Below are 13,210 nucleotides of genomic sequence, written 5' to 3'. Positions count from 1 at the left end.
GGCAGGGGGACTCCTTCCAGCAGGGTGGGTTTGCACCCTTGGTGGCGGCGGGGAAACTCCTCTCTGAACACTCACAGGGGTATGCGGCCAATCTTGCGAGGATTGTGACTCGGAGTGGCGCCATTTTGGGAGTGAGGTGAGCGGTGTGGGGTGTGGGGTAGGGGTGCGTGCATGCAAGCGTGCGCAATTCTTGTGTCCGGGACTCTCCTAGCTCTGGAGTGGTGGAAGAGGGCAGATTCCGTTAGGAGTGGCCTGGCACGGCGGGGGGGGGGGGGGGGGGGGCGGCGGGAGGGAGGGGAGGAGTATAATCTCATTCTTTTCTCTGTAGCAAGTGAGACAGAGTAGAAATTTTCCAGGTTCTAGGGTAGACATCTATTTTGATTTAAGTTAATGTACATTTTTAGTTAAGCCTTGAATTTGAAATCTTAGCTGTTTAGTCTGACTGTCTGTTCTTGCAAAAGCCTAAGCTCAGAGAAACTGCTTCCTTGAAGGACAGAGATAAGGGGGGGAGACAGGTCAACTTGGCCTAGGAATTCTTTCTGATAACAAAAGAACTAGCGCTAAATGTCACGCGAAGTCTGTAAAATAAATATGTATGAACCTATTGTGAAATTATATGCACATGTATTTAGAGAGAGAGATAAAAAGGGACCTGGAGATCCCAGAGGTACGCATGCCTTTTAAGAGGAGTAATCCCCGCGTGCGTCCAGCGCTGCAATAAACATACCGGCTTTAAAACTTTTATGAAGTTGTGGAGTTTTTGATTTTCTCTGCAAAACACAAGGCAGTGAAAGGGAGTTGCCTCCGGTGTAGCCTTGGTGGCTGTTGTTGTTGCTGCTGTTGTTGCTGCGTGGGAGAAGCGGGGATGGTGAGTGCCAAAATACAGGTCGTGGGCCCCCAGAAGTCAGGGCGAGTACCCAGTGTGGGTCATCGGAGCCCGCCTTGGGGGCAGACACTGCTCCACACCAGAAGTCCCAATTGGGGGCGGGGAGCTGGGGGTCTGTCTGCGCACTTCACAGGCAACCAGCCCCGAAGCGGTGAGGCTTCTCCAGGCGGCTCTTGCCGCTCCTCTGGGCTTGTTTTATGCTTAAGCTTGGTATCTCCGGTCCAGATCAGCGCCTTCCTCCCCAGGTGCCTTCTTCAGGTTTAATTATTTTTTCCAATAAAATGAGCAATGCTTCTTTACGGTTGTTTATTATTCTCGGAAATTAGAGACAGGAAAATTTTTTTGCTGATACGCTGCGTTTTCTGTTAAATATGCCTGCTGCTTTCTTCAGGTTGTGAATGAATATTTAGCTGAGGCTTCTGTACTTGGGTTTGGCTCTCTGATTACATATATGTTTGCTTTTAAGACTCAGCTATATGTACTTGTCTAATACCAATTCAGATTTCCAGTGGGAAAGTTGATTGTTCTTGTTCTTTTTCCCCTAGGCAATTTGCATTACACAGTCTTGGATATTTGGAGCCTTTTGCTGCAGCTGGTAGGGAGGAAAAAAGGGGAACGCTGTCCTGCACCAGTTGTTTCTTGTAAAAGGGGAGAAATATCGGACACTGATTTGGGATTATTTGTCCAAGTGCTTCCTTCTGAAAAGGCTTCTGAAACAATCCTTAGGCATTCAGGAAGTGAATTGCAAGTTGAAGTCATGAGCTTTTTCTTTCTAGCAGTGCAGAGCACCTTACCCTTGGACACTTTTGTCCATGTCGCATGGATACACAGCTAAATTTATTAAGTTCTGAATACTTTGCCTGCCAAAATAAAGTTCTGTTTTGCATTTAGTTACTTTTTATCTTCCATACATGTTCTGAGTCATAGCCATAACCGATTCTCTTCGTTGACTCCAGGCTAAATGCAGCCCGAGTCACTGTGTAGATGTTGCTGAAAAGTTTCATGGCAGATATTTTTACACTTATTTTTTGATATAGCCTATGGTCATTTTGCAATGAGACCTACTTTCTAAATCAAGTGGCTCATATACATTTGCTTGTAATTTTTCTTTTATTATTTTTTAATATTTTTAATGAAAAATGTTGTTGCCAATAAACAATATGGTGGTATCCAGATAGCTGTTGTTTACAAATACCTCTGTTACCTGAAGCTAGGAAATGTTCCTGAGTTCAGATGTGAAATTTGGATTTTTGGTCTCACAGGCTGTGGTGTAAAAAGTGTATTTGTTTCACCTGTAGTTGATGCTTCTTATAGTGAAATGTACATGGAATAGACAAATGAAGAAACTGTCAGAGGGAAAGAAAGCTTCTTAGGGCAGAGACTTGGCAAATTTTGGAAATAGTCTTGCAGAATCTGTAAGCAGGAAGGATGGGTAGCTGATTTCTATGAGGTCAAAACTACATCAAACAGCTATGAATGCAGTATTGATGAGAACTCTGGATATTATCTCGAGGAAAACAAACTGGAAAAATATAAGTCATGCAGTACTAATACCTCATCCAGCCCTCTTGGATTAGGTAAGTATTGTAGTGTTCATAAATCGATTTTCTACTGATAAAATGTTTTTTTCAAGGGTACAGTTAAACTAGTAATATTACTGCCTAGAAGATATTGTTTGTTTTTTTTTTTTGGAGAACATTGAAATGAGCTTGCAGGAAATAACCTTTACTTGCCATTTTAACAATTAATGGAGTATTTTTAAGAATTTGCAGAATACGTGTATTGCTGCAAAAAATTTGTAAGCATGAATTTTTTTTCATGGAGATCAAAAGTATGTACATCTCGACTGAATCATAGGTAACTTCCTATTAATACTTTAATCACAACAATGAACTTTTATACTTATTGAACAAGTCTGCTGTAGAGCTTGTGTGTCTCAGTCTTTCCATTTGTATTAGATATTTTTTCAGCATGAAGTTGCTGATAATGTAGCTCTTTTAAAAATTAATTTCCTTCCAATGTTCTTTGTCACTTATGGAAGCCAGATTTTATTACAAAAAATTATTTGCTGCCTATGCAAACTGGCTTTTACATGTATTGATATTTTAAGGTTGGATTCAGAGTAATTTCCTGCCCTGTAATGGAAATGAATGACTGATTAGTTTGAAAGCATACCATAACAATCCCCCCAAAATCTTTTTGGAAGGTTTCAAAACAAAATATAGTGGTGAACTAACCAATTTTACATGTTATTCTTAGATGTATTGCTGCCCCCTTCCCTTGTAGTGGTTAAATGTTTCTGAATATAGGTATAGTTTAGCTATTGGAATGAATATATTTATAATGTTTTTTGTAGGTTTGCTTTCAGCTGAATTACTACTGCATTGAAGAAAATTAAGATGAACAGAACAACTTAATTCAGAAGTCAGAGGTAATTTTACTAAGTTCTCTTCCCCTTACTGGACCTTGATTATTCATAAAGTTTTAATTAATTAAAATATTATTGGGTAGACTGTAAACTGAGTGTCTGGTAAAGGTGAAACATTTACCTTTAGTTGCAACCTTGTCCAAAATATTTCAGAGCTTCTTAATTACTGAAATATTAATAATAGTGAGTTAATGGAAAAATTTTTTTTATCTAAGGGCACTGCAAAAATGTTTGATAAGATGGCTTATATTAAAACCTTGAAGAAAAGTAATTTTAAGCATATGAAACTTTGCCGAAAGATTACTACAATGGTGGTGGTTTTTTCTTTTTCTTCCCTGTGACTTGCTATTTTGACCATAAATGAATGACTTGCACCTAAATAAGTATTTTAAATTCTTAAGCTCACTGAAGTAGTTCTGTTCTGTGTGTTGTTTTGTCAATATCTAAAAGTTGACCTAGCTTCAGTATTTTGCCTTCTTAGAATATTTTTGCTGTTTTGTTATTTTAACTTACATTTCAGTTTTGCTGTTTTGAAAATATGGAAACTCTAGAACGTAAATAGGAGTGTTTCTATAATTGCTTGGGGCTCTTCTAGATGGAGTCTTGGTATGGCTTGGCTTGGCTGAATGAACTGAGCCACTCGTAAAGCAACCACACTAACAGAATTACCTTCCTCATTCTCTTTTAGTTGCGTCAGTGTTTTGCTTGAAAACACTTGGTAAATGGGAAAAATTCAGGTGTGAGTGCCCATTTTATTAGATTTTTGTCTATTATGTGGCTATAAACATAGGAATACAAGTACTTGCTTTTTAAATCATAGAAGAAGTGATGTCTGTCTCTTACAAGCTATTAACTTCCAGTGCTATCTGATACTTTTACCTCTTGACAAAAGGCTCTTATTGAAACCAAGGAATTGCATTCTCTCCACTTACTATTTTGGGTGGCATTTTTACCTGGACTCCTTTCTCTTCTATATGTTTTGAAGAATTTTCTTTTTAGTTTTATAAATTAGCCTTTTCATTTTTCTGGTTGCTGGTAGGATAGTTATTTTTTTCTCTTCACTGTGTTTTGCATTTGGGAAGTCCATTTATTTTTATTTGTATGTGTATGTATTTGACACAGATTCAGGCATGTGCCCTTGTGTACCCTAAGCAAAATTCATGCTTGGGTGAAGACCGTTGAGGAAAAAATGCCTAGCATGCCGGTCCTTCTTTAGGACTGCTCACAGTCTGTTAGGTGGTTTGCAGATAGCTATGAAGATAAGGTCCTTGCCTTGGAAAGATTATACTTTAAACCTTGATGTAAACATAGCTTTTGTGCTGGAATAACTGTCAGCAACTTGACTCTCTTACTGATGCATTTATTCTGGTAGAATTCAAAAGTGAGTACCTTTCTTGAGAAATTATATTGAATGGTGTAGGCTGCTCTTCTGTGAAAAAACTGCTGGTGGAAGCTTTTCAGTTTAAATTTACGTAATAGAAATAAAATCTGTAAAATTATATATGGAAATTGTGTAGATATTTACTTTGTTACTATTTCACTAGCTAATGTACTTCAAGCTCTTTTTTTTTCTGTTCTAGTGAGATTTTTCTGTTTAAAATGTATGGGTAAAATGGTTTGATAGTGATAGTTCATCTGTAATTTCTGAGAAAGTTGCTCTTTATTATAAATAAACTTGAATGAGACTTGGTATGCTTTTTGTTTGGGTTTTTTGCGTTTTTGTTTTGTTTTGTTTGGTTTCTTTCTTTTTTTTGTTACTGTGTGGTTTTGTGCAGTAGTATTATACAGTGGCTGATGGTAATGCCCCATGTGGTGCTATCAACTCTTCCACAATCATTATCTTTCATATTTTGGGTAAAAATAGTCTGGGAAACAGTTGAAATAATATAGAATTGTTTTTCTGCTTTATAGGCTGAGGATATTTTAAATCTGCCACCTTTATAACTGCTTTTTTTTTAGATCCTTGTCAAGACTTCAAAGTGCAAAAGCAGTCCTGGTGATTTTGTTACATAATGTATGCTGAACTGGGTGGTGATAATAGTGCACTAATGCTTCAGCTTTTGGACTTCAAACCTTACAGAGGACAAGAGATTAGTGTTTATCCAGCTTTCCGCTAAATGGTAATGCAAGTGTAGGATTTCAAGCAGAAGGAACCTGGTTGTCGTTCACCTTCAAATATGAAGTTATCCTGTGTTACAAAATAGTTAGCTTTTTTTAAATTTGTGTTTTTGGTACAGTGCAAGAAGCAAACATTTCTTTGGATAAAAGTAATGGTCAAGGTATTCTGAGCTCTCTCATTAATTTTGGCTCTAAAATATTTCCTAAAAGATGTCTTGATTTTTGTAACAATAATATTTGATTCACAAAAGTGTTGTAAACCCTATTGCTTTTTAACCATATCTATATATGTAACAGGTACCATATGATAAGGAGCAAGTGGTTGGGATTTTTAGAACACCAGTATCCCACCAAGTCTGCCAACATTCTAGATCCTTATATAAAACAAAGGTAGTAAGTGCACTTTAGTTGGTTCATCCTCACTTAATGAACTTGGGTCCTAACTTGAAACGAAGGTGGATTTTTCTTACCTGTTTTTGTTGTATTTGCTGAGCCACTGTAAAGCTAGGTTTTAGAGCTGCATCTTTATTAGGGGATGTGTTGGCTTTTTATGGTTAAAAACTTGACTGTTAGAGTATGATTCAATACACTTCTCACACCCTGGCATAAGACTTTTGGAAGTGCTCAAATTTGACAAAGGACTTTTTCCCATTATTGTTCTGCAGGAAGCCTTAGTTACCATTTTTTTTTTTTTTTTTTTTGAGGCAAGAAGGTAAATTAAAGAAACAAATGGATTTTTTTTTTCCGTCGTTGTCCACTGTTAGAATGCTCAGCAAAGAAAACTAAGTCTGTGTGTAAAATGGAAAGAACTTTGAAGGTTCAAAATATACCCAAGAAACGTGATTAAAACCAAACTAGGTTGAATATTGGTGCCAAAGAATTGATATATTTTATTTAACAGTAAAAGAGGCAAAGAAAGAAAGAAAAATAGAGAAAGATGTGTGCATGGAGGGTTGGGGGTACAGGGAGAGAGTGACAGGGGTTAGGTAGAAACATATCACCCTTCTGGGTGTCCCAATGACATCTCGTTGCTTCTCTCCATCTGGTCTTCTGGTGGTGAGTCACCCACCACCTTCACACTGAAGATTATAGAATTCCATGGATTAATATACGTTTTGGGCTGGGTGGGAATGCCCATGTGCCTTCCTTGCAGGGAGCCAGTTTTACACTGTCCCTTTCGACACTATGGATCTGTTGCATCATCTGCAGTGCTCAGGTGCAGGGTCTGGGGATCCCTGGGGGGGGCTTTTGATGGGTCATGACACCCCCTCTGCTGTGGATAAGCTTTTTCCCAGGTGAAGGGGCCCTTTAGCTGAGCTGGTCTGCACAGTGAAGGATGGGTGCTTACTGGGCCTCTGACCAGAGGTTTTTCCAACACACACCCAAAGCCTCTCTTCCCCCTATCCTTTGGTGTGAGGGTCTGGCAGCTGATAGCTCTGGGGCTGCGGTCTCAATTCCAAAAGTGTTGAGCTTGTGTTCTGTGAATGTATCCTTTTTCCCCAGTCCTGTGTTGTTACTTTATCTTATCTCCATCAGCGAGCAAACCAGGGCCCCAGTCAGAAGGCCTATTCAGGGTGTGGTGGTCTTCTCTGTAGCTTTTGTAATACAGTTTTGCTATTAGTCCTTCATGAAAATGTTTAAGTCGTAAACAATATTTCAGTCTCTGACAATCCACCCTGTGACTTAAACATTGTAATGACTTTTCTTCTGATGTTTCTTCAGTTTATGGGTTGCCCATGGTGGGTGACATTTATAGAGTGGTTAGTAAAAGAAAAGATAAAGGAAGTATTAATAATGCGAGTAATACATTAGTTATTCCAATAATCAAAAATGTAAATTCAATTGCAATCATTTATCCAATCGTTACTAGAAAGTGTCTCCCACCCTGTGAACCCAAAGATCAGTTTTCTTTATTTGGTAGTGGGTGTGAGGGATTCCCCAGGATTGTATTTCTTGGATGTTGACTTAACATGTATTGAAATTGGTCATAGAGCTACACAGTGGGTTTTAATTTATAAATTCTATCTCCAGTATTAGCCATGTGTCAGTTGGTTGAGTTTCAAGGAGATCATCAGTACCTATAGTACAAATGTACCCTGGGACAAAAGTATTTCAAAGGTTTTAAAATAGGTTTTTTCTTGACTGCGTTCACATATAGTTGGAAGAATTTAATCGGTAGTATTCCTGTTCTGCTGGGTTAGACTATGAAAAATTAACTTTTATCATATCAAATTCACAAAATATAAAAATATTTTCATAAAAAAGATTTTGATGCAAACACATTTTTACATCAGGGCTACGTTCTATTTTTCAGGGAATAGATTATAGCACTGTTGTAACTTAATTTTGACACAAAACAGAAACTGTAGCTTTATTATTGGTGAGATTAGAAAATGGGGAAACAAAAAAAGAAGGGGGGAAAAATTAATTCTCTTTTAAATTTAGTTGTATTACCCTAAGAAACTCTTTTTTTCTTTTGAACTTTAGTGAGTAAATTTTAGAGAAGCAAAGAGCTTGAGAGAATTGCCATATCCAAACTTAACCTTGTTTGTAAATTATCATGCCTGTAAACCTTCTTCTACATTGAAATCTTGGAGGGGAAAGTGGCAGCAGCACAGGCATTTTCCTCTCTATGTTTTAAAAAGTTGGTTGTAAAGTTTGAAGCTTAGTCTTTTGTTGTGGCTGTGCATTTAAGTTGAGAGAAAGGGAGGGAAATAAATAATCTTTAGTTCAAGCAGGTGTCATACTTTTGCATCAATCTGTGATCAGTAGAAATGTTTTCATTTTCAAAAACTTTGTAAAGCATGTGTTAGGATTCAAAGTCTTTTTTATTAACCTACAAATTTTGGATAGCAAAATAACAACTTGAAACTAGTTTATTTTGCTTTGTTCAAACTAAATGAATTACAGAGTAAGGAAGATCTTTAATAAGCTGTGTTTTTTAAGGGGAATAAAAATTTATATGTATAAGCTTTAAACACAAGTATTCTTTAAAACTTACACTTATCAACTTCAGATTAGCACACCTCTTGACTAGACATAACAGGGAAGGATATTTTTATCACAATAAATTTTCAGTTTAAAAGAAAATGTGGGGGTTTTAGTGGCAGAGGGAAAAAAAAAACTTTTAATGGAGTAGGTTACTTGAATGGCCTCCTTGGTTGAGAAAAATCCCAAACATTTCTGAAGAGGAGACTCTAGTCTGATGGTTAGGATTTGAGCATAGTTTCTTTGCCTAATTCAGAACAAAACTTTGTAGTTCTGTGGCCGATGGTAAGTAGATTAATTAAATATTAGAAGCTGGCCCAAGATGGGAGAGCTGAAGGGTCAATTTATTCTGTAGCTCTGTAATTCCAGAGTTGCTCAATTTTACTAATTTTACTGAGAACTTTGCCTGCTACTGATGCTTCCTGAGGGAAAAAAAGAAAGACCTTGGCAAGTAGTTTTCTCTTTTTGTTGTACTGAAATGAAGTACAACTGATATTTGGCATATCTGGTATACATTCAACTTTAATTCCCTCATAGAAAATTGTGTCTCCCTTTCCCTTCTTGTAGATGGCCACTCTTTTCTAAGATGTCATGCAGACCTGCTTAGTGGGCCCCTCTGAAATTCATATATGCTTGGTTTCTCTTCCTGACTTAATAAGGATGTGATACACTTGCTGTAGCTCATTACCAAGCAAACAAAGCAGCAGTAGCAACAGACTTGAGACAGTGAGTAGTATATAATCTTTTATTTTTCCACTGTCATAAGATCACTCTAATAATCAGATAATTCTGATGCCTTACAACCTTCTTTTACCCCATTTATGACTTTGATACTAAAAATTATGATGGGGATGTTATCAAACAACTGTGTAGTTGAGGGGGGGAGTTAAGGTTCCAGCAGTTTATGGTATGCTGTTCTTATGCTAATAATAATCTGTGAGGCAATAGGTAAAAGATAATAGGGTGCGGGACACAGGACTCCTGTATGACTAACCAATGTGATTAAGCAGAAGCAGTTTATTGTTTGCATTATGCACTTACTTATACATTCTAAAACTACTCCACACACTCGTCACGCATTTCTTCATTGGTGCCTCTATCTTGTCCACGCGTTCTGCACGCACTCTTCAGAGTATGTGACTGGTTACAGTCCAGGTGGTTCACTGCCCTCTGTTATCTAGTTCTTGTGGTCTTGGTATCTGTTCCTCAGCCTCTTCTTTCTTAATTTAGCACAGTTTATGTCTTAGTAACCTTGATGAATTCCAGAGGGCTCTGATTAGAGTAACTAGAGATAGTTTGGCTGGGGTGATATGTTTTCTCCTCGAGCCAGGTCTTATAAGCTCTCGGAGGACCTATCACACCCGAGATAGCCCAGCTACCTCAAATGGCATAAAATTAGCAGGATGACTTCTGAGGCATTGTTGGAAACAGAAAAGTTTTAATAAAAGGCAAAATAGCAAAGCTCTTGCAGAGAAAACCCAAGCCAGGGGCAGGAGGTTCTTGCTTCTGCTAAAACACCCCACAAAAGCGATTACTTCCTTTGTTCTATTATTTTTCTAGTGAATTACTTAGGCGGGACCTTTTGGCTTCTGTCCACTTGGCTGCCTTAGGTTTAAGGTGAAGTCTCAAAGGTCCTATGAGGTGTCTTTTTACCAAATTGAGGAGAGAAACTTCTGGGCTTTTTTTCCTTTTTTTAGGAGACAAAGGATAGTTTGGTCACTCTGTCAACAGGGGGCACATTCCTACATCTCACCCTTTCTATATATATAAAAAGGAAAGAGGAGAAAGGAACATTGTTGTATTGTGTTTTTATTTTGAAGGTTATTGTTTGATTTGTCCTTTGTTATTCAGTTGAGCCAGGTGTCTTATCTTTTTGCTATTTTGCTACTTTTTCTGCCGAGTTTCAAACTCCTTCCTCCCACATCCAGTTGTTAACCCCTCCTGTCCCAAGCAGTTTTCGTCCCTTGCGTTCCCTGCCTTGTGTTCCACCCACAGTTCTTACATTGTATCCTCCCTTGAGACCTGCCCCCCTTTATAAGCTGCTGTTTGCTCCCAGCTCCTTGCCTGGGACCCCGAGACTTGGGGAGTGTAACATCAAATAAAGTAACCCAGTGTCACCCCAGGCCCGGGCTGCTGCTGTCCTTTTGTTCCGCGTTGTGCCTCCACTGGTAGCTGGGATTCTGCAGAGTCCCGGAAAAGGGAGACTGTCGCCCCCCTCCACTGTCACCATCTAGCCAAGATGTGTGACAGAACATGATCTGAAAAAGTCTCACCTTTTTCAATAATTTGTAGTTATGCTAATAATTTTTAAATTTGGTTATCCTTTTTGGGATTCTCTCCCAAATTTGCCCTAAACCAGGACACTTGTAAATTATTCTTCTATCTTAACTTAGGTGAAGTGTTTTCCCAGGCAAGCCTCAAGTTTCTGGCTATATATGATTTGAACATATAGAACTTGAAAGCATTTTTTACATATGATTCAGAGGTAGGTTAATAACTTTTTAACATGACAGCAATAAGAACCTTATAGAACCTTTTCAGTGCAAAACTATTTTTTAAACAATTTTAACTAGTGCAAACTTAGAAAACACAGTCTCTGCTTCCAGTTGTTGCTCAGTTGTTTGCATGTTCTTCTTCTGCGTCTTCTGCTGCTCTTGGATTGGCTGTACCTGTGGTTTGACATTTTTTGCAGGGACCCATCGAAGACCTGCATTTGTAGAAATGTATGCAAACCCCCTCCCCCAAGTCACAAGAGGATGGGGTCCTGAAATTTGTCTTGTCTCTGGATCCTTTATGAAGACTGGTGGCCTTTCTTTGAGCTTTGCTTGACTGGTATTGCTGAAATGTCTGAAAATAGATGGTACCTGCTCCATAAAAGAATTATTTAAGAAATTCAAAACATATGTAGCTTTATTCAGCCTCTCTATTGTAGACAGCACTTCTTTCCCTCCCTTTTGCCTTTCAAGGATAATTTTCAGTGACCTGTGTGCTCTTTCTACAATAGATTGGCCTGTGGAAGAATATGGAATACCTGTGGTATGTTTGATACCCCAGGTTTTTAAAAACTCCTACAGTTAGTTAGAAACGTAGGCTGGTCCATTGTCCGTTTTGACTTCTTGAGGAATGCCTAGGTATGCAAATGCTTGTCAGAAATGTTTAATTACATCTCTACTCTTTTCTCCTTGATGTGCGGAAGCAAAAATTGCTCCTGAGAATGTACCTATTGATACATGTATATGTTTGAACCATGGAAATGACTGATATTGAGGTATATCAGTTTGCCATATCTGCAGGCTATTTAGGCCTCGAGGGTTAACTCCTGTTGCTATTGCTGGTATGGCTAATTTTTGGCAATCTGGACATGAGTGAACAATTGCTTTTGCCTGATTCTGAGAGATGTTAAACATTCTTACTAAGGCAGGTGCATTTTGATGATAGAAAGCATGGCTCATTCTGGCTTGTTTGATAACATTGGGAAGTGTATTTTGTATTGACATGGCTAAAAATTCAGCCATAGCATTGCCTTTTGCTAGGAAACCTGGGAGTGCAGAATGTGAACGAATGTGTATTACAAAGTAAGGTTCCTGTTGAATAGAAAGAAGGAAGATTAATTTCTTGAGCAAACCGTATAGCTGATCATTGGAAACCTCTTAGCAGAGACCCTTCTGCTCTCTCCACTACACCTGCAACATAGAATGAATCCGTTACTAAATTAAAAGGAAACGTGAATTTTGAAAAAACTCGCACAACTGCCATAAATGCTATTATTTGTGAAGAACCGTCTACCTCTTCAGTATCTGATTCCCTTTTTTTTTTTTTTTTGTCTCTGGATTTTGCCAAGCAATCACAGATTTTTTTGATTTCCCTGAACCGTCTGTAAAAAATGTGATTGCATCTAGGGGTGCATGATTTTTTAAGGGCTTATGAATTAATTTTAAAGATGAATTTAGTAGCTCATATTTGGGACAATTGACTGATATTTTCCCTGTAAAATTTTCTAAGGCAAATTGCATAACTTCTGAATTTTGAATTAGCCATTTCAAATAGATGGATGTGACAGGCAGAAAGATTTCTGCAAAATCCTTTCCTGCAAGGGAAAACATTCAGGATCTAGCCTTTATAATCAATTGCAATATAGTTTCGGGGCAATTTGTATAGTTTTACCTAGCTGGTGAGATAGGAAAACCCACTCTAAGATTATCAGGTGGTCCTTCTTCTATAGATCCCACTGGAATATTAGACCGTGAAACTGTGGACTGTCCCTTAAAACTGCAAACAAAAAAGACAAGTTAGGATTATATCGATGAGCCTGGCATGACTGGATGGCTTGCATCACTTTTTCTAAAGCATTTTGGGCTTCTTTGTTGAATTCTTATGGTGAGTTTAAAGCTGTGTCTCCCTTCAATAGGTCAGACAGAGGTGCTGTCCTGGTTTGAAATGCCTAGCAGTGGATGAAGCCAGTTCAGAGTCCCTACTAGCTGCTGTACTTCATTCAGTGTCTTTGGATTTCTCTTTAGTTGAAGTGGTTGTGGAGTTACAGTTTGTTCTGTGATCCTGTATCCTAAATATTTCCAGGGAGGAAGTGTCTGTATTTTTTCCTTCACTACTGTGAGTCCTGCTTTCTCCACTGCTGAGATGACCTGATCTGTTGTCTCCTGCATTGATGCTTGGTCCTTTGCTGCTACTAAAATATCGTCCATATACTGTAAGATGAGGGAATTTGGGTATTGTACACGAACTGAGGAAAGTACTTTTGCGACAAACCACTAGCATATACTCGGAGAATTTCA

General features: G+C 38.2%; 1 long non-coding RNA gene across 2 annotated transcripts; it reads left to right on the top strand.

Annotated features, from left to right (window-relative positions):
- The first annotated feature begins 1 nt into the window (after position 1).
- On the top strand, positions 2-5,004 carry LOC132341470 (uncharacterized). 2 transcript variants are annotated; one of them, XR_009490228.1, is made up of 3 exons: positions 2-136; positions 1,432-2,463; positions 3,243-5,004. It is a non-coding gene; the product is annotated as an uncharacterized LOC132341470 (long non-coding RNA). The 2 variants fall into 2 exon arrangements; XR_009490227.1 differs by having other exon boundaries at positions 1,432-5,004.
- Positions 5,005-13,210: the final 8,206 nt, after the last annotated feature.

Source organism: Haemorhous mexicanus, chromosome W (assembly GCF_027477595.1).
Source record: "Haemorhous mexicanus isolate bHaeMex1 chromosome W, bHaeMex1.pri, whole genome shotgun sequence".
NCBI classification, from domain to species: domain Eukaryota; kingdom Metazoa; phylum Chordata; class Aves; order Passeriformes; family Fringillidae; genus Haemorhous; species Haemorhous mexicanus.
Note: the sequence above shows the minus strand (reverse complement) of the source record. Positions and strands in the feature narration are given on the sequence as shown.